General features: G+C 39.4%; 1 protein-coding gene across 9 annotated transcripts in view; it reads left to right on the top strand.

Annotated features, from left to right (window-relative positions):
* The first annotated feature begins 2,829 nt into the window (after window positions 1-2,829).
* LOC149312606 (metallophosphoesterase domain-containing protein 1) overlaps window positions 2,830-26,135 on the top strand; it is a 144,831-nt gene continuing 121,525 nt past the window's right edge. For 8 of the 9 annotated variants that reach the window (XM_089524970.1, XM_089524966.1, XM_089524963.1 and 5 more), the window contains exons 1-3: window positions 2,830-2,895; window positions 3,233-3,307; window positions 25,722-25,780. The gene's annotated coding sequence lies outside the window, so the exon portion shown is untranslated. Of the gene's footprint in view, window positions 2,939-3,232; window positions 3,308-25,721; window positions 25,781-26,135 lie in introns of all 9 variants that reach the window. The other variant, XM_089524962.1, reaches the window with a different exon arrangement.

Here is a 26,135-nt window from a genome sequence, read left to right as displayed (position 1 = left end):
AACATACCCTCCAGGATGGTGGAACACCTCCATTCTGCCATCAGAAGCAATTGTTTCACCAAGCATCATGACAGAGCCACCCAGCCCTGATAAACATTCAAGTGCCCTGTTCAATGTGTGAGTATTAGAAATGGCTAAATAGTTGGTTAAAAACAATGTTTCTCCCGAGTTCAGGATGGGTGGCTGGGGGCTTGGAGCCAATTCTCCTCCCCATGGGCTGCACCCCTACAGCATACAAAGGTGGGAGGACCAATTAGCATAATGTGGAAATCTTACGGCTCTGCTTCCTTTTCAAAATGCTCTCAGGAATATGGGTAGCTACCAATATTGGGGAAAATTTCTATACCATCAGTCCCGTTCCCCTCCTAAAGAAAAGATATATCTCGCCCCCCAATAGTCTACTTACAGTTTTACTGATTTCCTAACAGGAATGTTCTTTTAACTTATCTTGTTTAATTTCTTTTTATGGTTATTGATTAATGTTTTTATGGCTAGGGGAGGGTTGGGATATGGGGTTGTTTCTTTTAAGTGTAATTTTATTTCCACTGTGTTTTATTGTTATTATGTTACAGTGAGCCCGCGCCATACGCAAGCTTGTTATAGGCGGCTTACAGCTTATGTGGAAGCCACTGCGAGAACGGGAGAATGGCGCCTGTGCCCGAGGTGCACACACAGCCACGCAGCAAGCACAAGCCCCATTGTATCTAATGGGGCTTGAGCATGTCCAGAACAGATCCCCTGCATAAGGAAAGGGCAGACTGTATTATTATGTTGTAATCCACCGATTCCCAGGGGGAAAGGCGGAATATAAATTATTATTAATATTGGTTGAGAAAGATTCCTATCTGAAACCCTGGAGGACAACATGGCAGCATAAGATAATAATGAATTAGAGGGTCCTTTGGAATAACAGATACCAATTCTTGTATGACTGATTAATTAGATTGAACTGTAAACCATTAAAAAGGGGAATCACATTTGACGCAATTTCGCAATGATTTGTACCAATTCTCTTTAAATGATTTCTAGCCAAATTTTGTTCACATTTCATTCTTGTTTGTCCCCAATCTTCCAAAATACATTTTGGTGACAGGTGCCTGCAAATCCTACCCAAAGGAGCAGCTCATGCTCCTATTTTCTCGTGGTGCTTTGCTTTGACCTTCCCGCCAGCTGTCCCTCCTTTCTCGCTGTGTACAAGGAACTCTGTATTTTTTGCAGATATTTTGGTTGTTGAGATAATAGGACATCTCAAACAGAGGCAAAAAAACTTTTGTGTTGCATATACTCTTCAAATGCTCAAGCACATGAAGAAGTTCTAGAAGGCCTTAGGTTGATGTCGCAGCAGAAGTTCAGAAAGTTGTCAAGATTGCTTTAACAGCGCTTCTGACTGGCTCCAGAAAATCTCATGTAATCAGGACAACAGTTTTATAGATATATAAGGAAGTAAATTGATATAAGTATTCTCAGGTGTGATCTACAATTTATCATTGTTGTTTCCCTCACAGGTTTCAAGCCTCATTCTGGCCCTTCTGAACCGCTGGGCCTTTGGGAAGTTTATCCTCTGCCGTATGTGCACACCCTGATAGCCCTTTGGTGCTATCTGTTGGGAAAAAATAGTGTCCTTTTTGTTATTTAAGCAAATCCTGGAATAATTTCTGGGGTTTATGTGTTTTGATTGAAACTGTGATGTTTTGGTTCTGCAGGATTTATAGTTCTATGGTTTATAGTGCTAGGTATGTCTTTGCATTTTGTGGTTCTCTTCAAATGTCTTTGAGCAGAAAACATAATAGACCTATAAATAAATAATACCAGACTGCCATGCTGTTTACACAAACACAGTGGTTTAAAAACGGCAACTGTGTTATTTTGTCTTCCCAAGGGGGGCTCCAAATCATCTGCACAAACTATGGCCCTGTACAGACAGGCCAGAATAAAGCTGCTTCGGGTCACTTTGGAGGTATGCTGTTTAAATGACGCATGCGTCCTAAAGAGTCTGGAAGCCGTGGCTTCCGGATTCTTAGGACGCATGCGTCATTTAAACAGCATACCTCAGTGACCCGAAGCAGCTTTATTTTGCCCTGTCTGTACAGGGCCTATGTTTAAATTATGGTTTCCTGTGGATTTTCCCAGGCTATGTGGTTGCAATCTGGAAGAGTCTATTTCTGATGTTTCCTTGCATCTGCGGCTGACATCTTCAGAGGGCTGCGGCATGGAAGTACATGGGCTATATATATATATCCTTGTGTGACACTTGGACAGGATTATAGCCCCACAACCAACTCCAGCTCCCAGAATTCCATAGCACTTGAGCCAGACAAAGAGTTAAAAGCGGGGCCAAACCGGTTTATGTCTCCAGTGTGGATGCAGCCTCAGAGTCCACAAACCCAGGATGGAGTCCAGGGGTGGTGGAGGTTGTGTGTGTGTGTGGGGGGGGGGGGTCTTGCTTAGGGCTCCAAGACCCACACAAAGGGAAGCCCCCCAAAATGGACTGACTGGAACCCCCCCTCCTCCTCCTCTCCCTTCCTCCTGAAGTAACCTAAATGAACCATTTCCCTGCGTCTTTGTGTGATATATATACACACATACACACCATATATATATATATATATATATATATATGGTGTGTATGTGTGTATATATATATCTATTTCCCTCACCCCCCCCCCAGACTTATATACCCACCCAGCCCCCTATTTCCCTCAGCCCCCTCACACAGACCTTATATATTTATATAAGGTCTGTGTGAAGGGGGTGAGGAAAATAGGGGGCTGGGTGGGTGGCGTTTGCAGGCAGGGTCCCCCCAAAGAAGGCGGAGAAAAAGAGAGGCTGCCAGAGATGGTTGCCTGCTTTAAAAGGAGGAGGAGGAGGAGGAGGAAAAGAAGAGCAACAGTAACGGTAAATAAAAGGGGTATCTGCACTGTCTATGCGCGCCAGGAGAGTGAGTATCTGGCTCGCCCTGTGTGGGGTTGTGGTTGTGTGGGGAGTGCTTTTGCTGGAGGGGAGGCTTTTCTTTGGGGGGGGGGGGAGGCAGGGAAAGCCAAGAGTGTTGGGGAGCCCCCTCAGCCAGCAACCCCTTTGAGGGGAAGCCCCATCTCCAGAGGGGTCTGTGTGTGTGTGTTTGTGCGTAAAAAAGGCGCTAATGAGACGGTTCAAGAAGAGGCGCCAGGCTTTTGCAAGCTGGAGACTCTTGCTCAGTGTTCTCATTTGCACCCTTCTTCTCCTCCTTCTGCAGCCCTTCTCCTTTCATTCTTCCTCGGTTCCTGCCTTCAGCCCTGGAGCCTGCTTTTTGGCGGGGGATGCTTGGAAGGTAAGCAACAGCCAGCCGCCTTGGCCGTTTTTCTTCTTCTCTCCTGAAAGTGCCTTGCTGCCCTCTTGGGTTTCCAAGCGTTGGGCTTCCAGATTTTTCTTCCTCTTGTGGCGTTGTGTGTGTGTGTGTGAGAGAGAGTGTGAGTGGCCGGGGAGTGAGCCAAACCCCAGGCAAAAGGGCTCTCCAAAGTGTCCTCCTCCTCCTCCTCCTCCTCCTCCTCCAGCCCTTGATCCCGAAGTTGCTTTGCTTTTGCAGAGTTCCTCCTGAGGGCAACAGAGGCACTGCACCTCAGCCTCTCCATCTCAGAAAGAGGCTGATGATAATAATGATAATAAGAATGATGATGATGATCATAATAATATAATAGAGATCTTGTGGCATCTTTGAGACACAGTGAAAGAAAGAAGTGGGCAGCATGAGCTTGCCTAGGCTTCAGTCTACTTCCTCAGATGCACTTGGATATAATAATAATAATAATAATAATATAGAGATCTTGTGGCACCTTTGAGACTCACTGAAAGAAAGGAATTGGCAGTATGAGCTTTCCTAGACAGAAGTCTACTTCCTCAGATGCTTTTGGTGGAGTGGAAGCCAGGGACACACACATGTATATATGCCATTGGTATTGACATTCTCACATACTTATGGCGTATATATGTCTGTCCCTGGCTTCCACTCCATCAAATGCATCTGAGGAAGTAGACTGAAATCTACAAAGGCTCATGCTGCCAATTTCTTTCTTTCAGTTAGTCTCAAAGATGCCACAAGATCTCTCTACAGACTAACACGGCTATACCTTTTAATAATAATAATAATAATAATAATAATAATAATTTCCCCACCTCTTCCTCCCAGTAATGTCTGTGTCTGTGCAGACTGTACTTTGTTGAAAGAAAAACCACTCTGACCCCTGATAACCCAGTTCCCTCTTGTTCTTAACATATGTCTTGGAGGCTTAGGGTCATCATTGTTACATAAGAGCGCATTATCATTTTCATTCAAGTAATATTATATCCTTTCTGCTTTGTTTAATATTCTATCCCTGTTTTTGTTCAGACTGTGCTTTGGTGCTTTAGCGCCGCTTGTGGGTCGCTTGCTTCTGGTCCCCTTCTGTGGTCAAGCAGGAGCCTCGAAAAGACAGGGTGACTGGATTGCCTAACCTCAAAGGAGGACAAGGCACTGCAGAATTAGGACCTTGGAGAAAAATGGGGGGGGGGGCATGACCACATAAAAGCTAAAAAAACACATATGCATGTGTTAAGTCACGCTCAAAAGGGAGGACATTTTGGAAAGTAGGTTGGAAGGGAGGACGCGTCCTGGAAAAGGAGGATGTCTGGTCACCCTGCTCTAATAACTTCACTAATAGTTCAGAGTACTTTGAAACACCCCCCCCCCCATTTCCTCTGTGTTGGGTCCTCAACCTTTAATTGATTGGCACTCAACCTGCAGACCTGTGCACATTTTCTTCTAGGTGCCTATAGAAATCAGTGGGACAAGTTAATTGTGAGTACGTTCAGTGAGAGTTACAATATGACCCTGTTAATTCAGAATAAAATTCCACTGAATTCAGTGTGATTAACCTTCAAGTAAGTTTGCACAGTATTTCAGCATAGTATTTCAGCATCTGTCACATGATGATGTCTAACTAGACGGCTTGTGAAAATCAGTACACCCCTGTTTGCTTGTATAATAATAATAATAATACCTTGTCTTTCCATCTTTCTTACATTTTACTTCAATCCCAGTGTTCAAAACATTTTGAAATTATGTCACGAGCCTGGAAAAATTCTAGACCAGTCTACTCTTTCTCTCTTTAGGGTCAGTAGGTTCCTTAAATCCTTGCATAAGCTGTGTGATGTGGGGCACCAGCCATTTTTATCCCCTGTCGTTCCAGAGACCAAAACCATATTTGTGATCCTTGACTACAGTTGTTTCTTTTATGGAAACTCTTCAGGGACCTGCAGCTCGTGGCTTGTGGACTATAGCACCAGTACATGAGGCACCACTATGAGTGGCTCAGATTTAAATGTCTTCTTTGCCAGAGAAGAGTCTGTCAGGTATTCCACTTAGTTTTGTAGTGCTATTTCACTTTAGGTATTACAGAGTAGTCCATGATATAGCAGAACATTGTTATCTGGAAGATTAAGTTGAGGATAGGTTATTAAATTTTGAAAATGTCTTCTCCTGAAATTAATTTATTATTAGTTATTTGTGGATTTTTCAGGCTATGAGGCCATGTTCTACAAGAGTTTATTCCTGATGTTTCACCAGCATTTGTGGCTGGCATCTTTAGAGAATGCATTCTCTGAAGATGCCAGCCACAGATGCTGGTGAAACGTCAGGAATAAACTCTTCTAGAACGTGGCCTCATAGCCTGAAAAACCCACAAAACTATGGCTGCCGGCCATGAAAGCCTTCGACCTCACATTAATTTATTAAAATTATTACAAAGAAGTTGTTGGCATGTTTTAAAAATATGTTTTGTATACTGTGCATGTCCAAGATTCAGGCCATGTCTTAAGAAACGTACAGAAGTCCTAGTGTGTAAAATAGTGGTATATAGTGGCCTCTGGAACAAGGAAGTTAGTGTGTTTGGGCAAACTGTAAATTTTGCATGCATATTTTTTAAAATGCATTGACTTTAATAAATGTATCTTCATGAACTCTTATAAAATATGATGCCACCTGCTATTAAATATGATAAAATGCTGGTATATGCTGGGCTGCAATTTAGGTGAATGTCTGTGTTGAAATTGTCCTCACCAGGTTCTTTCATTAATTCACATGACAGGCAATTTTTATTACAATGTAGTCTTAACTTTTGTACCTCTAGGGAAGATATAGTGTATCCATATATAAGTAAATACATTGCATACTGATATGCGTGCATGCATTCTCTCTCTGTCTTTTTCAATGAAGTTTCTGTTGAAAAACTGCTTAAAATGCATTTAATCCAATATATAATAGACCCAGCAAAGTGAATTGGACTTGTTAGTCATCATTCATGTAAGTTCCATTGATTTCAGTGCAGTAGGTATACTCTGGTTGGGACATATTCACTGGTTATAGCCCAAGATGTTGGAATTACTGGCATCTCATACTGATACACTGAATAGGTTGGTTAATTTGACTTCAGTTTTTAGATATTTTAAAAAAACACAGTCCTATAAATAGTTTTTTAAAAAAAAAATACAGCTTGCTCATTTATAGTAAATGCCCATGATGTAGTTTATTTACATTTATCGGATGAGTTACTGGTCCCAAAAAACAGCCAGTAGTTCTAGTCCCAGTATAATATTGGCTTTTTCAAGACATTCAGTGTCTGTCAGTTTCAAGAAGCAACTTAACATGCATATAATAATTATGTTGAATAATCTTTGTATTGCAATTCACCCTGAATTCTTGGAAAGATGGGGTAAAATGTTAAAACAAATAACAGTCATGCAAGTTATGGAAATAATTGTTTGTTCAAGATATTATTCTCATTTGCATTGTGTAATGGCATTTCTGCTATAGCATCCTGGAGTAGCTTCAGTAGATAAGGTAACAGCAGCTATCCAGGCAAGTGACTGTATGAAGGGGAAAGTTTATTTATAACAGAATACATGATCAGGAATGCCAGTGTCTTTTAGATTAGGCAGGGACTGTTGAGCTTATATTTGTACACTGTCTTGTGTAGTGTAAGTATTTTATACATAATATTTAATCATATAATATAATTACTTCACCGGATGATAATGCAACTTAATACAGTACTTAATATAGAGACTTAATCAAATCTCTTGCTTAGATTTGATTCTTGCCAAATCACATTCTGACAGTCTTTAACAGAAGGATAGATTCAGTACAGAGCTAATGTATAAGACTGCATTCATGAGGTTAGCTTGCTTTAAGATTTTCATTCTGGCATATAAAGCTTTTCCAAAATGTCACAATTTATAATGTAGAAATGAAAAGTGTTTAACGTTAAAACAAAAGTGAATTCTTCATAGACAGAGGGAGTGGTATGGTTTGTAAATTAGATCACTTGTATCACTTCAGTCTCCTTTCTGCATTCCTGCTACATTAGTGTTGTATGACAATTTCAGTTTAAAAACTATCTATCCCTAGTTAGAAAGTTCTCCCCCTCATTCTTCTTCTTTTTATCAGGAGGAAGGGGAGAAGAATAAAGCGTTATTCTATACCTGACAGCATTTAAACTCCTTTCCCTCACCCCTTTTGACTGAGGTTAGATGGTCAGTGGTATTAAAGTACAGGGAGGTAGATTTGCTTTAAACATTTAAAACACATCCTTACACCCTAAGGATTCATTAGAATGCTTTCTTGGAGTGATATAGAGGCAGGAGATTGAGATGTTTTTGAGATGCGGTGTCTTGGATGAAAGATCACTGATGATTTTTCCATTTCTGTTGTTGGCGTAAGGCAGTGAGTTGTGGAGGCTGTATTACTTAAAGTAAGAAGGAATGAGGTTGCATGAGATCAAGGAATGAAGATTTCTAAACTGTAAACCAGAGGAGGGCAATAGATAGAATAGATACTTTATGTTGCTGAAACAAAGAATGCTTGGGTGTCCATGAGTGATTTTTCTGTGGAATGAATGTGGTGTGCTTTTCATTTCTGGTACATGGAACAAATTCTTGGGGTCAGAATTCTAGGATTATAGGTGTACTGTTTGCACCTATCTGCAGTTGGTGGACTTGAGTTGTAGTTAAAAAGAAAGTAGATTCTGTAAAAACAAAATGTAACTCAAAACTCCCACCAATTAGCTTTATATGCTTTGATATTTCTTTTGACAAAAAGTAGAGTTTTCTGTTTGTGTATACAAATAACTTTACTGTGAAGTTAAAGTGCAGAGACACTGTAGAAATAATGCAATTTGACATCACTTAAGTGCTGTAGCTCTATCCTATGGAATACTGGCATCTGTAGTTTTACCAGGTCTTTAGCAATCTCTGCCAAAGAGTGCTGGCACCTCACAAAACTCAAATACCAGGATTCTGTCGGATGGAGCCATGGCAGTTAGAATCATATAAAATTGCATCAGTTCTGCAGTGTAGATGCACCCTTAGTAATAGGTCAATGATGGTGAACCTATGGTACGCGTGCCATGGGTTGCACGCAATGCCATGTCACCCGGCACGGGTCAGGAAGGAGGAGGAACAGGCACGTGCATGCCCGTTGCTTCTCCTCCCTATTGTTTCCTGGCCTTCAGCTGTCTTCCCGCTGTCTCCTGGCTTCCAGCTGCCTCTCTGAGACAACTGAAAGCCAAGAAAGGGTCGCTAGGGAGTAGGAGCAACAGGCGCGTGCCCGTTGCTCCTCCTCCTGGACGTTTCTTGGCCTTCAGCTGTCTCCTGGAGACAGCTGGGGGCTGGGGAAAGGGTGGTGGGAAGAGGAGCGACCACCACATGCCTGCTGATCCTCTGCAGGTACCTTTACCGGCCCCCAGATGCCTCCAGAGGGACAACTGGGGGCAAGGAAAGGTCCGGGAGGAGGAGGAACGAGTGTGTGCCTATTCCTCCTCCTTCACAGGGATCCTTCAGGGATCTCTGAGAAACAGCTGGCAGCTGGGAAGAGGGAAGAGGAGCAACCGACGTGCCCCCGTCATCCCCCTTTCCGGACTTTCCCTGACTTCTTGCTGTCTCTCAGAGACAGCCGGCGACCAGGGAAAGGGGGGGGGGGAGAAGTCCCACCCCGGAAGTCCCGTCCCCAGCACTAGGTGTTACCCAGTGCTGAATTTTTTTTTAGTTCGGACACGTGGCCCCAAAAAGGTTTACCATCACTGTTATAAGTAATACTGTTTTCTAAACACAAATATTTAAACTTTCCTCACTGAAAAGTTTCACATTTCAGTTTCACATAACACGATTGAACCAGATTGCTGATAAAAGTTACTACTACTGTGATTTCATATTTTAATGTGAAGGCAAACATGAGTGCTTCCAGGGACAGGGCTCCTACTGCTCACAGTTAAAAGCCATTTGTAGCTACTCCACCTTTATTCCTTAGTGGGTTTTCTCTATTAAGGGGGGGAGGGATGGGAGCGACAGGAGAAAACATGGGAGGACAGCAAATCAAAGGCAACGTTATTTAGACCTCCTTAAACTTCCATGATCAAGTCACATCAATTGCACAGTAAGTCTCATCTAGGAGTGTGCATTGTTCAAAATAAACAGGTTAGAGTAGCAGCAGAGATGAGTCTTGGTCCAGAGATTCTTTACGAATGAGAATGAAGGGGAGCTCTTCCTTCTAGTCAGGCGACAGATACTATCCAAGATTCACATGCAGAGTCCTATTTTACATCTTCCTCAGTGGAGTGAGCTAATGATCCATAAACTGAAAGAGGCCAGTCCTGTGCCCCATGCTTCATCTTTCTTATCCCACTTATGTGTATTGCTCTACAAATGGGAATTTCCTGCTTCCCAATCTTCCCAATCTGTAGTTTTCTCTTGCCAGGGAGGGTTCCATCAACTCTGATTATTCTTTATGTATTCTATATTATTATATTGTTACTTTACAAAATTTAGTTGCTTTTATGGGGCTCCATGTGCTCTCCCATCCAGTGCAAATCAGATCTGAAATGTCTTCACCAATGCTAAAGAATAATTAGTTCTCAGACTGTCTTGTTGACTCAGTCTACAAAAGCTTTAATTTACCAGCATATATATGTAATATTGCTTGAATGAAATGGAACAGGGATGATGAAAAGATTCTTAAGAAAAGTGAAATATGCTCTAAATGCACACACACTTAACTGATGATCAGCATTATCAATTTTTACACTTACCAATGATACAGATGGAGTGCCTTTCCTTCTAAGGTGATTGATACTATGCAAGATTCACATTCAGAGTCCACAGAAGATACAAGTACATTTTGTGTTGTGTATAAACTAAGCATTCTTTTAAAAATTATATCAGGATAAATGGCAGGATATATAATTATATTTTTGGTGCGGTTACACAAAGCTGAGATTTTAATTTAATATAGTTATTTGTCCAAATATTGACAATAGGTATTTGGCTTGCTTGCTCTTAATTAATCAGTTTCAACATATCCAGCGAAACCTACTGCATATATGTGCAACCTTGCAATGCAGTCATATGCATGTTTACTCAGAGGCAAGTCCCATTGCACTTCCAAGTAAATGTGTATGAGATTGTGACCTAAATGACTAATGCTCTCAGTCATAGTTAATGTTGTTGAATTATTAAGGAAACTACTGATGTTCTTGTTATCTCTGCTGTATACCCAGTTTTAGACCATTTAAAATGTTGTTTTGATATCTGTGGTCTGTGCTGGGATCTTTTGATATAAGAAAGATCAATAATTGTTATCTGTCTATAAACTGTTAAAGGGACCTGTAGCACTTGAAAGAGTTACAATTTTCAAGTGGCTTGAGTGTTTTGAATTACAACCCACTTTGTTAAATGTCACAGAACAGAAATCTTTGTTCCTTTTGTTGTTATAGATGAACATAGGAATCCCTGTGGAATTAATAAATGAAAACTATCCGTTCTTGTTTTGCCACTAGTGTTCACATTTGTCAAAATTATAGATAAATGAACACAGTTTTGGCAGCAATTTTTAAAATGAAACTTCACTCTTTAAATGATACAGTGTGGGTTTAAAATAAAATAATTAATTGCAAGATAGAATGATTATTTTATTGCATTACTAGCAGAAACAATTCAAAGATTTAGAATTCATTCCAGTTGTTAACACCAGCTAAACTATGTCCATTGAATTAATGAAAACTTGGCAAGTCAACACATATGTAAATCCTATTTATTCACTGGGTCTACCTTAATTGGGGCAAACATTAGTTTGCTTTTACTGATTTTTAAAACTTAACAGGTGGTTGCAGAGAGATAGCAAAGGATCTGCTCTTTAAAACCAGGTTAGAGTTTGAGCAAACCCCAAAATATCTAGAGGTAGGCCATTTTTACTGTATCATAATCTGGTAATTGTCCGAGTGATTGACGGGAAAAACATTTAATACTTGGGCTGAGAGTCATTAAATAAATAGATAGCAGTTATCATCTTGATGGAGAGCACTGATAACAATAATCGATTATTCACTGTAAACGCTATTTTTTTTCCTGTAAATGGGTAGTTCTTTGTTTTCCAATTACATTTTGCACAGACTTAGTCTTTGATTTATAATGACTGTACAACGTTAGTTAGTACTGTGCAGATAGAGGCAAAAATCTTTGAAGATTTTTTTTAAACCACTGAAACCCTATGAGAGACAATCCAAATGAAACAAGAGATTATTTCAGAATGCACTCTACAAACTACTGGAGTAGAGCAGAGGATAACAATTAGTACAGTGACTATTGATGCTACTGGACCCAAGCCAAAAGGAAGTTAAAGCTGTAGATGTGCTCAGAGGTCAAAAGAAAATCCAAAGTAGCAAAACACATATTAAAGGTATGTGGAATACGAAAAACATGACACGGTAACAAGAAATAAAACATATAAACATTGTTATACTCGGGGTGAGTGACCTAAAGTGGACAGAAATAAAACCACTTGAGTCAGATATTTAGAGTGTTTTACTATGAATTAAAAACTTAGATAGCATTTATAATGAGGAGAGATGTAGCAAAAGCAGTGAAAGGATATAATGCAAAGTCTGATTGAATCATGTCAATAAGACATCAGGGAAACTCATTAATGTAACAACTATAATCACAGTTTATGCTGCGACCCACAGAGGTAAAAGAAGAAGAAACTGAAAGATTATGTGCAATGGTTCAAAAGGAAATCAACCACACTTTGATACAGGACTTATTGCTAATTCTAGGGTAATGAAATGCAAAAATAGGAAATGGAACAGAATCAAAGATTGTAGTAAAAACTGACCTAAGATCAAGAAATGAGGCAGATGACCAACTGATTGAATTTTGCAAGGTCAACAGTTTATTCATCACAAACACATCATTCAGACAAGCCAAGCAGCAATGTATACCTGGACATTACCTGATGGCCATTATAGAAATTAAAGGCTATATAATTGGAAGCAGACAATGGAGAAGCTCCATTCTCTCTGTAAAAACAAGAGCAGGAGCAGATTGTGTAAAGACCATAAACTACTAATAGCAAAAGTTAGAATAAAGCTAAAGAAGAACACTAAACTAACCATTGTGCCAAAATACGTCCTGAGACATTAAAGACAATGTGAAATAGATTTGCACTATTAAGCCTAATTGATAAGGAACCAGTTGAATTCTGGACTGAAGCCTGTGACATTGTCAATGAGAAGTGCAAAAAGATACTGTCTGTAGCCAAAAAGAAAGATAAGCCCCAATGGGTGACCGATGAAACTCTTTAAGCACCCAAGGACAGAAGAGAACCAAAAGAGAATAATGACAAAATAGAGCCAGAACCCTGAATGCAACTGTTCACTGACTTGTGTGCAGGCATAAGGGCAACTACTATAATAATGAATGCAGAGAAATAGCAGTTGGCAATAAACAAACAAGAACAAGAGACCCCTTCCACAAGATCCGAGAAATCAAAGGGAAATTTAAACCAAGAATGGGGATGCTCTATGACCAACAGGAGAACACATTACATTTCAAGTAGAAATAAAAAGATGATGCAAATAATACATGGAAGAATTATACAAAAGAGAGGAAGGGATGACAGATTTATTGGAAGAAGAATCATTTGAAGGTGAACCTCCAGTGTTAGAAAGTAAAGTGGAAGTGGCACTCAGAGCACTTGGGAGAAATAAATCACCAGGAACAGAGCTGCTTCAATTTACAGAGACAAAATATATTTTAATTCTAACTGAAGTCTGTCAACAAATATGAAAAACAAAATGAGGGCCCACAGATCGGAAAAGCTCAGTATGTATTACAGGCCTTCCAGAAAAGGGTACCAGAGTTTGCAGTAATCACAGGACTATTGCATTAATTTTTCATACAAACAAAGTGATACTCACAATTATGCAACAAAGACTCTTACCATATATGGAGAGAAAAATGTCAGATGTCCAAACTGGTTCAGGAAAGGAAGAGGCATCACATTGCAACCATATGCTTGATAATGGAACGTGCTAAGGAATTTCAGAAGAAAATCAGCCTGTTCTTTATAGACTGTAGCAAAACCTTTGACTGTATAAATCCTGAAAAGCTATGGATCGTTCTTAAAGAAATGGGTATGCTACAGCATTTGATCATCCTGATGTATATATCTGCACTTAAGACAAAAAGGCTACCGTTAGGATAGAATATGGATAAACGGAATGGCTTACAATTGGCAAGAGGTCAGACAAGACTGCATTTTATGTGTTTAACTTGTATTCCAAAAATATACATAAAGCAAGATTAGATTTGGAGGAAGTACTGTATGTGTGAAATTTGTAAGAAGGAACAAAGAGTCGAAGATACGGAGATGACACTATACTAACAACAACAACAACGTTTATCGATTAGTTGGCTGACCATATCAACAATCAAATACAAAATACCAAGATACATACACAGGTAAACATAATCACTATCCTAAAACTCATGTAAAATTAACTAAATAAATTAAAACACGTGAAATATAAATAAATAGTAAATTTGATAAAAAAAATAGATTGCAAGATAAAACAGGGGGAGTGAGGTAACGAGCATAAAAATTTTAATCAGAGTAATAAGCTCACTACCGTGGCAGGGGACCCCATTTTGTGTGATAAATAGATCCCTCGGGTGAGCAGCTTTTGAAAGAAAATTTTAGTGTAACGTACTAAGTGTAAATTCTCCCCAGAAAGAAAATAGCACAATTTAACAATTGGATCCCAAGTGTAAGAAATGGTTGTAAGTAATGGGATCTTTCTTTGACATATATACAACAATCAAACAAGATAGGCACAGTGTCCTCTATGACTGGAACACCACAGATGTATGTTCTTTCATGGTAGGATATTTTTTTGAAACCATCCTGTTCTTAATATAGACTTCAATTGCTCAAATCTAGCTTTGGTGAAAGCTACTCTCTGTTTCTGTGTTAGGTTCAGCCTAAGGTACTTTTCTAAGCCAAATAATGTTTTATTCTTGGCCAACCAATTTAGAGACTTGAAACCGGCCAGCAAAGCTATGTCTGTTTGGGCACTGATATCCAAAACTCTGTGTTTTAATGTTTCCTGAGCTGTATGACCAGAGGAAAATAGATTAAAAGGAGAGAATCCTAGCTGATACATTAGTAGGAATGCCTGACATATTTAAAAGTTTGGTCGCTGAATATCTTCAAAGCAGAGTTTAGGGAATCTCCCTGGGTCAATTTTGAATATCCTTAGCCAGTAATTAAAGACTTTTATCAAATCTTGGCACTGGATAGAATGGGCCCCAAGTTCTGCTGTCACTGCTTGGGCCAGAGTGTTCTTATCTGTTCCAAGTATCCTCCTTAAGAAGCAGCTCTGTGCCTGCTCCAAAAGGGGTACTTTCATATGACCCTATAGTTCTGCTCAATCCCACTAGTGGGATGGTTGTAGTTTATCAATTTGTAAAGGACATTAGAATTAGCTACAGTGCGCCCTTACTTTATGCTGGGGATCCGCTCCGGTTCTTTCTACTTAGGAAACAAAAGGTCCCAGGCAAATAGTGGAGGTTGCTTCTTCAGTACAGAAGGCTGTCCATGCTAAATAAATTAAACTGACTGCCTCTCTGGAAATGGGCAATAAAACTACTATAAACCAAAACAGTATGACAATTGTTCCTTTACACTTGATTGTCAGTGCTGTCCTGGGAGTGTGAGACACTGTAAGTAAATCTAGACATGGAGGATTGATTTCCCAGCTCAAGGAGTTAAAGGTTCTCAACTAGAGGCTGAAGGCTCATGTGCAGCAAGTGTAACAACTGCATCATATGTAATGTGTGTGTAACTTCAAATTGTCTGTTCACTTATGGTGACCCCATAAATTTCATCGGGTTTTCTTACTTGGAATAAAACTTGCAACAGTCTGAATCAAACCTTTAGTTAGAATTACAGCTATACATGAGAATAGTACCCCATGTCCTCCACTTCTCTGCTTAAGTCCTTTAGGTTCAGGCCCGTGATCTCCCTAATTGAGTCTAGGCATCTGATGTATGGTCTTCCTCTCTTTCTACTGCCTTCCATCTTTCCTATCTTTTCAAGAGAGTTGTGCCTTCTCATGATGTGGCCAAAGTACAACAGCCTCAGTTTTGTCATCTGGGCTTCGGGGAGAGGGGAATTCTGGTTTGATCTGTTCAAGGACCCATTTGTGTATCTTTTTGGTTGTCCATGGTATCTTCAGCACTCTTCTCCAGCACCACATCTCGAGGTGATTTTTTTCCTATCCATTTTTTTTCACTGTCCACCTCTCACATCCGTACATGGTGATGGGGAATACTATGGCTTGGACAAATCTGATTTTATTGATCACTTGTATGTCTTTATTCTTTAGGATCTTATGTAGTTCGTTCATACGTAGCAATACCTACTCGCAGTAAATGGTTTGGTGGCACTTGTTGGAAGTTTTCATACAGGTTCAGTGTTTCCTGCCGCAACACCTTGTTATCAATGGGAACACATTTTCTGTTCATGTCTTCCAGTCACAAATTTAATGCCTTCTGCATTTTTACTATGGATTTATCTTATAATCTGGGCATAACTTTTGCAGTTTGAGGTGCCGCAGCAACTATTAAAAGCTTCTTTTTTCCCTCTTCAGAATTTCACTATTGGAAGATTCATTCTTACATAGATCTTAGCAACCTCTGCACATGATTTTTTTTTCTTTCCTAATCTAGTCCAGAACTTTCCCCTTCTCTCTTAAGGAAAGCACTTTAGAGATTTTACTTGGTTTATCTGGATTACCATCATCACCTCTTGTGCTTTGGGACTACTATTCACTGTTGTAACTCTTTCACCACTGCAAGCAACTAACAGAATGTGCCAGTCAACAAAAGTCACTCAACACTGAATACAAGCTAGGGCAAGCAGCATTAGATGGCATGAGCAGCATGAGATATCTAGCATGAGCACCTCAAGGGGAACTTTGCATAATACTGAATCCATGTAATAGGGATCTATGTAATACGGGATCAGACTGTGACTATTTATGATAATTAACTAATTATAACTAGGGTCTGCCAAGCTGTGAATGTATGACCATTGCTACCTCCTCATGGGAAAGCAACTCTGACAGATTGCAGGTTCCTGAATGTTCATTTATTATGCTACTACTAGTGTCAGGTCCTTACAGTTTGAGAAAGTTATTGATTGATTAGAAGATAAGAAAACTAGGCATAGAGTTTTCAGATTGTAGTTTCAGTCACTCTCTCTCACACACATTTCCAAATTCTGAAAACCTGGAAATGCTCAGCTGCTGTAGCAAGACAGTGAGTCATAAGGATGGTCCCATCTTTAGGCAAAATGAGACAGCCACCTCAGAGAGCAGTTGTGGAGGGCATAATAGGCAAAAATTGTAAGTTATTTACCTTTGCATTGTTAATTTTTTACTAGTAGAGGTGGGGAAAGGCTTGATGTTTCCTGCCTTGTGTTAAAACAACTTGGCTGGTTGTGGGCACTGTGTGCCTTGAATTGAGTGAGTGGGTGGCACTATCTGCTGAACTACCTTTGGGATGAAAATGTATCTGGGTGGCCCTGAACAGGACTCTGCAAGTAATTGGCTGTGATGAGGCATTTTGTAATGTAAAACAGGCAAGAGAGTGAGAGTGACACTCTTAAAAGTGAGGTGAAAGGGTAGCACTTCTGTTGCAGGAACATTTAATATTTATGTTCTGTAGTACAGAGAATTGCAGTGTACAGGAATGAAGCATGAGAATAACTACACCCTTTCATTGCATAGGTGGCACGTGAATTAGGTAGGCAGGTAACAATCTGTCCATTGAACTCAGAGGTTGTAGGTCAGATGAAATTACAGAGTGTTATTATTACATCTCCATCTCTTTATTTAGATTGTGATCATGGGGTGGTTTGATCTGCATGGGTCAGAGGTTTAAATGGAGATCTGAGTATTTTGATTCTTGCAAAATCCATCACCCTTCTGTGATTTGCATTGCTATGAAAACTGTTTTGTGTGCTATATTCCAAATGGCCTGGGGGCAGTTTTCATCCACAAAATGATACAAGAGGGGATAATGACAGGATTGGATCGCCTGCAGCTGCTATTTGGGGGGGGGGGGGAATGAAAAATTGAAAAAAGCAATATATTAATTCATCGATGCTGTTATATATAGTTTACCCTCATTTGATTAGTAAACATGAGAACCTATTGAGTTTCTTCATTCTTTACCAGTGTAATAGGTGTGTAATATCTTCACCCTTCAATGTTTACTAAAATAGTTGTTTTAATGTAGCCAGTTAATATATGAGAACCCTTATTTGACCTTTTTAAGTAAACAGAGGAAGGCTGAAACATTGACACTAGTTGTGGTTGTTTTGGAATGAGTGATCAGAACCAAACGAAAAAGCTTTTACTGGTCACACGATATTTCCTGGTACCACTATGTTTCTTCATATTCTTTTAGTCTGCACAATCTAGTTCTTTTTCCACTTTCCTTGCACCCTCATTTCTTAGCTGAAAGTACATTTGCCTTCTCCATACTTCAGCATCTTGATTTATACCTTTATTTATTTACCTTTCTCCTACATTGTTTTTATAGATTTTCTGTGTTAATTTATAAATATTCTGTTACATGAGCAGCTACTGACTTTTATATAAGGCAGTGGTTCAGTTTGGTTGAAAATAAAGAAGCGATAATTACTTTTAGGTGCATCTTTTTTTTGGGGGGGGGGGGAAGCTCCCATAACTTGAGCTCAGCAAAAACAGAACAGGGAACAAAGCATTAAACAACAAGAAAAAGCACTGGGTTAGAAAAATGGTAATTAGGTAGAGAAATATTACCTAATGTATAAATAAGAAAGAAAGAAAGAATTGTGGTTGATGAAGTGGGTTTTTTTCTTCCCAAGAATGTAGTGTAATAACAGTGGTGGAAATACCAGACTGAAGAACAAATCATCTGTTATACAAAGACACCACATCCACACCATAGAGTTAAGATATCTCATGGAATGAGCATTCAGATGGAAGAGGAAGTTCTTATTGGCAAAGATCATATTGCAGGAGGGTGAACTTGATGGCCTTGAGGTGTCTTCCAACTTTATGACTATGAAACCTTACATGCTCAATGTGTGATTCTCTTACCAAAAGCCAGGCAATCATCCAGTCACACTGTCTCCTGCCATGAGAACAACACAGCTGCATATAGCATGGCACTTCAAAGTTTTCCTTATGTATAGATACACTTTGTGATCTATGTCGTCCTGTATACCAGGATGCTGGATTGCTCTGTGTTTTGATGAGTGACTTGTAGGGTCTTGACCCATTGCAACCTATGTGGACTCATGGTTGCTTTGTGAGAAAATGGACACAGCGAAAGGGTAAGTCAGCTAGATATACCCCTCCTGCCCACATGCAAGTTTTCTTTAGGTGTCTTGTTTTCTCTAAACATGGGTCTTTTTTGCAATCTAGCAAGTTCAACTTGTATCTAGTGACTAAGACTAAGACTGCAGTTCTTTTGACAATTATGGGAATAACCCCCAGTGAACTGGTATGAAGTGGCTTCCAGCGGGGAGGGTACAGAATTGCAACTGGTTCAGTGAGCAGATATAAACTTTTCCTGTGATATGATCACTCAGACTAGTGTTATAATTGGTATGTTGCAATTAAGTGAATAGTTCAGGAGGCATGAAGAGAAAGTTTGTGAAATAATTAAATTAGATATACACTTTGCACTTTACAGGTTTATGATTTTAGAATGTAAAGTAATTAATACAAAAAAGCCCCAATTAGTTTAATAATTTATTTTGCTGCAGAAAGATTCCGGTGCCATAAACCTGCATATACATGTGTTCAATTTGTAGTAGCTAATAGGAAAATATAAAAAGATATGTATGGCTTTTAAGATTTTGGGAGTGCCACCACATTTGATAGTTCTGATGACAAGTCTGTACTCAGGACAAGAGGCTACTGCTAGAACAGAATTAGGAGAAACAGAATGGTTCCTAGTTGGCAAAGGGGTCAGGCAAGGCTACATTCTATCACCCTGTTTCCAGAAAATATCATAAAAAGATCAGGGTTAGACTTGGAAGAAGGAGAGGTGAAGATAAGAGGGAAAAACATCAACAATCTAAGATTTGTGGATGATACCATACTACTTGGAACATCACAGACATGGAACAATTACTAAGGAATGTCAAAGATGAAAGTGCAAAGGCAGGCTTAATGCTGAATATAAAGAGAACAAAAATAATGACTACAGAAGAAACACATAAATCCAATCTAGACAATGAGGAAATAGAAATAGTTCCCATATCTAGGATCAAACATGGATCTGAATGAAGACTCAGTCAAGAAATAAGAAGAAAACGGGGGGAAATGGGAAGAGCAGCTGTGAAAGAACTAGACAAGATCCTAAAGAGCAAAGATATACAACAGAGCACTAAAGTTAGAATCATCCAATCCATTGTATTTTCCATCACAATGTATGGATGTATGAACTGGACAGTGAAGAAAGCAGATAGGAAGAGTATCAACTCATTTGAGATGTGGTGCTGGAAAACAGTGTTCAGGATAGGGTGGACAGCCAAAAAGACAAACAATAACAGATAATGCCTGAAATCTCATTGGAAGCCAAAATAGTCAAATTGAGGTTGTCATAATTTGGCCAATCATGAGAAGCAATGACTCATTGGAAAAGACAATAATGCTAGGAAAGGTGGAGGGAAGCAGAAAAAAAAGAAGACCACACACCAGATGAATCGACTCAATCAGAGAGGTCACGGGCCTGGATTTGCATGAACTAAGCAGAGCAATGGAGGATAGAGGGTCTTGGAGAGGTTTCATCCCCAGGTTCTCCATACATTGCAGTCAACTCGAGGGCAGTTAACAATAGTAGGACCTATTCATAATACACTTTTTAAAAAGGTAGGTCTAACACAGTAGTGAAACTTTTCTTAAACTGTATGATTTCCTCCAGTAAACAAGCAAAGATGTCCATATATATATATATATATATATATATATATATTGATTTTCATAATTTAGTACTTTCTTCCCCAGGCATTGACCATAGCCCCACTCTCTCAACCTCAGAGGAGGGCAAAGACAAAGTCCCTCTGAACAAATTTTGCCAAGAATAGTCCATGATATGTTTGTCCTAGGGTCAACATAAGTTGGAAACAACCTGAAGGCTCACAGAAACATTTTAGCAGCAACCTCAAATTAGTTAAATAGGGCCGAACAGACAGGCCAAAATAAAGCTGCTCCGGGTCACTTTGGAGGTATGCTGTTTAAATGCTGCATGTGTCTGAAAAGTCCGGAAACCATGCCAAAGCCACACTCCAGTCCCAAGGACTGGATCGCAACTTTGGTGAGGCTTCTAGCCTCTTAAGATGTGTGTGTCATTTAAACAGTATACCTCCAAAGTGACCCAAAGCAACTTTATTTTGGCCTGTCTGTTTGGGTCCATAGTTTGATTAGTTTGGATGGCACTTGTGAGGGTTCTCTATGATCCATCTCCACTCCTGCTAAGCTAGATGGGACTCCTTGAGACCACCTTTTTATCTAAAAACAACCCTTGTTGCCATCAGCTGCCCCCAGCAACACATCAGGACTTTGCTGGGGGGTTCCACTGACACCTTTCCTTGCCAACTTAAAAAAGAACTAGCCATGCCAAGGCACATAAAAAGGAGTGCAAGGAGGCAGAGTAATTTAAAGAAAATCAATCAGTAACTTTATTACAGTCAAAAACCAGCAAAATTTTAAAGAAAACTAAAGGAGTTCTAGAGCAAAAGGATATTACTACCTGCAGGACTAAATTGTCCTACAGGCACAAACAGAAAGTATAAGTTTCAGAGTACAATAATTTCAACCGAACCAGTAAAACAAATAAAAAATCCTAATGCCACTGACTGGTACATGTTCATAATCTTACTCATAGCCCAGATGGAATTTGTAACCCTTCATGCTGGCAGCCTGGACTCCACTGTCCATCTCCACCAGCTTCCTCATAGTCTGCCGCAAGAGTATCAGAGACCACCAGTCAACAGGCAGACAGGCAGGCAAGCAAAAGCTTCATGTTCCATCCAGGCTTTCTAAAACCTCTTTCTCAGAACCATCTCAAAGGGTAATGTTTCTCCCCCAACTGCCCATCTCATTGGTCAGTTGCCATCTCATCAGCTGTGATGTAAACTCTCATTAAAATGTACCGCCTTCCACATTTAAGCCTTTGTTATCTGCGAAGAATGTTCTGATAAATGGAGGAACTCTCATTCATCACAGCATTAAATAAATAAATAATTTAACCCATGACTATTTTTAACCACCATTTCTGTGAGCAAGCTTATTTTTTATTACATTTTTACAGCAGTAGTTCAAGAGGGGTGCTTATTTATTTGGCTTTCAGATTTCCTCTCATTTAGAAAGGAAATTGTATCCACCCTATAGCCATTCCACAAGGTACCTATATAAAAATTGAAGTTTATCATCCTCAGCAAAAAAATTAAAAAATTAAAATAATCTGTTGCATTCAACATGAAATGTCTGGGCTTCTCCAAACTGGCAAAATAAAGCAGCTTCCAACTGACTTGAAGCCGAGATATTTAGACGACGTACGACCCGAAACCAGGTGGAAACAGACATAAAGCTACTCTCTGGGGTGAAAAACCAGAGCAAAAATAAAGTCTGATACTCAGTCTCAGTGTGGAAAATGTGCATCATCATACAGACATATGAACAGAATGGTGCAAGTGTAGCAATATGGGAGAGCAAAGCAGTTTGGAGCATGCACTCTAGGACTTGGGAGAGGCAGCTGCTGGTGCCATTGCTTGCCACATGGGCTTTCCATTTGAACATACATATGCATGCATGGCCAGCTGCACCATCGAGCTGTCACACACCCATGACACAAAAGTATGACAAATACAGTGGGTTGCCAATAATGCAATGTATGTAATTACAACATACACAAACTAGACAGTCAAACAGGAGGTTATCACGTAAATGGGGGAAAGAAGACATATATATGGAGGGCCTCCATGATTGTGCTTTGTGAGTATGTTATTTGGCACACCAATGTATCACTTGTGCGATTGTGTAGCCAGACATACAGATGCCCAATGGGATAGCAGCTGGACAGGAGAAGGGAAGTGAATGGCAGTGACTGGCAGTGTGTTTGTGTCATGGTGTGCATATATGGTGGGGAGGTGAGGAAAAATGAGCACTGCGGCCTGACGCCACATGGTGCAGGATTTCCACTCGCTTTCAGAAAACCCAAGATTGGGCCGGTTTTTCCTGTCTGTGTGCTCAACCCAACTGACACTCTTGTTGTCAGGGCTGATTTTTTACTTAAATCAGATTGCTTGACTTAATCGTGATTTACATTATTTCTCTGAAGGACTCTGTTTTAATAGTTTAAATCATTAGTGAGGATGATTCTATTTAATCATTTTTCATGGATATATATTCTTGTTTAATTTAGCTGTAATAGATATTCAGTGATGTAAGATGTATTCGAAAGTAGGTACATTAAATAATTACACTGAATTATTTTCAGATTATTTGGCAGTTCACAAAGATGGGATAATGATTTGGTCATTTTAGTATTAAAACAAATGGAACTTCTGAAGTCATTCAGGAGATGAACCAGGTCCAGATGTTCCATCTTGGTACTTTTCTTATGATGCACCAGAATCAGCACCATAAAGTAGGCTTTTAAATGCCTCTAAATAACTGTGTTGATTCGGTAATGGGCTGGATGAGGGAAAACAAGTTCAGGTTGAATCCAGAGAAAATGTCAGGAATAAGCTCTTCCAGAACATGGCCACATAGCCTGAAAACCCCACAAAAAACAATAGGTCTGGTTTAATTTTTTAAAATAAATTTTAATTTTAAAAAATGATTTTTGTAAATTCAGCTTGGGGTGTTTTTTTGGGGGGGGGGAGTCATCATGGTGTGACATGGTATACCATGGTATGGAGTATCTTCCTGGTCCATCACTGTTTTTCATGATTGAATCAGAACACAAAAAAGACAGTGGGACACAGGAAGTTTTTTCCCCACTTCATTCAAGGCTGTACATTTTATGGGTATGCACAAAGATACTGTGAAATACTTAATGAAAACAAGGCTGTAAACAATGTGTTAGTGGCTATATACATTTTCTAAGGGGCTTTTTTCTGTTGCCTGCTTCAGCCTTCCATGCCTCCTAGCCTCATGTAGAGTTTCCCAGACTTCCAGAGTAGGCTCAAGGACCACATGGAAAGACTGCAAGGGGAGAAAATGGAAACAGTTCTGTTACCCTGGGGCCATGGCTTATGGTTTTTAAAAATGTACTGATGACGGCATTATACTGTATGAACAGCACATATTGTAAATCATATTGAAAGTCTTTAAAAAAAAGTTCTGCAAATGGTAACCCTGCCAGCAGTTAGGACTTGTGCTGTGGAGCAGACCAGCTGTGATGTCCATTTGAAATGAGGCATTAATGAGGATGTGTTGTGCTTAGAACTTCGTTTAATTGTTTTTGAAAATTAGGGACTGACGTTAAATGAATTCAAAGCCCAGTGACAACAACAAAAGACAAGCAAAGAAAAAGGAAAATGAAACACATCGAAATCATTAAAACTCCAGAAAATATTGATTTAAAGAAACATTTCCAAAAGTTAGTTGCTTTTTGATTCTAATATAGCATTGTACTAGGGCAAAAGTACACATGAATTGTGTGCATTAATAAAACGCATCTGCTTCTTTTAGCCCTCAGTAATCATATCTTTCAAATATCAGCCAAACTGTATAAAACCCAAAGCAACAAAGTTGGAAATGCACAATTCATATTGGGACATTTTACCATACTTGGTGGTCTTGTGAAAAGGTTAAAATATTCTGGACCCAAATTAATAACTTTATCACAGCAATATTAAAGATGAAATTTCAACTATGTCCAAAATGTATATTTGTTTAGGAGTCGGCTGTGTAGGCAGCGGGGGGTTCGGCTTGCTTTGGGATAAAGCAGGATCCAGCCACTTTTCCTGCCCATCTGCTCTGGCCCTCACTCTTAGCCTAAACCAAGTCACAGGATTGTTGTGGAGATAAACAGAAGTGAGAGATTTTGGTAGTAGTAGAATGTTTGTATAGTGCTTTCAAGTGCTCAGATGCACATGGTTTAGTTATAATTATGACAGAGATGAGTTCATGGCAGAAGTTAGAGTCAAACTAGGGACATCTGATTTTTATAGGTCAAAGTCTTAACTGCTGTGGCTTTTCATTTTCGAAGAAAGAAGGGAATTTTAGACCCAAAACACACATTGACCAAATAAAATAGCTTCTTGCTGCTGTGGGGGCATGGTGTTCAAATGAGGCACTCTCACAAAGTGGCTGGAAGCTGCTCCTCTGATGCTCTTTTGGTCTGGATCAAAAGGAGCATAAAAATTCCAGATCTTGGTGGTGGCTAGGTTGGGACTGTGGCAGCAGCCTGCTTTGAAAGCAGGCCGTGTGGTTGCTGCAGTCCTGGCGAGGTTGTGGCTGGAGTGGCCTGGGACCACTCCTTGCTGCCCATCTGCTTCACCCCATAATTTCCAGTGGTTTAAACGGCTTTAAAAGAAAGTACATCTTTGACCCGGGCCTCAGTACTCTAAAGGCACCTCATCTTTTCTGATCTTGGAAACTGAGCAGGGTGAGCCCTCATTACTACTTGGGTGAGAGACCCCCAATTAATGCTTGGTGCTGTAGTTTGTATTTCAGAGGAAACCTCCAAAAGTGCACTTGTCCTTTAATGTAAATGTCAAACCCAGCAGTTTGAATTATGCTTAAAAGTACAAGTGAAATCTGTGGATTTATCTTAAGAACAATACAATAGCTTCTGCGTTTCCAGTCCCAGTCATGGATGGTCTAGAAGATCCATTTCTGAACCTGTGTCCAATTAAACATAATTTTCATTATAGACATGATTCTTTATGTAGAAAATACATGTTGTTTGTGTTGATAAAATAAGATTGTATAAATAGTAGAATTTTAATAATCATGATAAAAGATATACAGTATTTTGCTGTCACTTACATGATTTATCAGCAAACATGAATCTTCATTTAAGTATTAATCACCTTTAACATATTTTATGGGTGATGTTGTGACTTCTGAGTAATGTTTTCAATATAGCTAACAAATTCTCCATTCTGAATTTACTATAATTGAGTTCCAATTAAAAATATTGGTAAATTTCTCACTTTCTTGTTTTCAAACCAAATCATACTGAATTTTCATCAAAACCACATGATCATGTCTCATTTTGCTTTATTAAGTCCTGTTTTAGATAGATGTCTAACAGTCATCCAGTGATCGCTTGTTATATGAATTCTGTCAATATTTTATGTCTTTCAGGAATTGCCGTTTTGACAATGTGATTGTACAGTCATGAAAAACTTTATGGCTTGAAAACTGTAAGTTTTTCAGTATTTGGGTTTTTAAGAAAAAGCATGAGGGAGGGCTGCACTCCTGTCCATGTTCACATGGCAGAAAATCCAGTTGAGCACAGTGATCTACATCAAAGTAAATCTGTGTGGGATTGTGCTCGATTTGATTTAGGTTTATTGAAGAGCTGAAAGGCAGATAGAAGGAATATAAAATGTACTATGTTGTGAAATGCTCATTGGATTGAACTTAGACACAGTCATTCTTGGTGTAGACCCATTGAAATCAATGGACCTTAACTTGGGCTTCAAACAGATGGCTTGGAGTGGCTTCTTGCTGCTTCAGCCATCATTGGCATGGGACTGCAACGACCAGATGATGCAA

The sequence above is a fragment of the Sceloporus occidentalis genome, unplaced genomic scaffold (assembly GCF_023333645.1).
Source record: "Sceloporus occidentalis isolate IW3139 unplaced genomic scaffold, rSceOcc1.0.p SCAF_5, whole genome shotgun sequence".
In the NCBI taxonomy this organism is placed as follows: Eukaryota; Metazoa; Chordata; class Lepidosauria; order Squamata; family Phrynosomatidae; genus Sceloporus; species Sceloporus occidentalis.
Note: the sequence above shows the minus strand (reverse complement) of the source record. Positions and strands in the feature narration are given on the sequence as shown.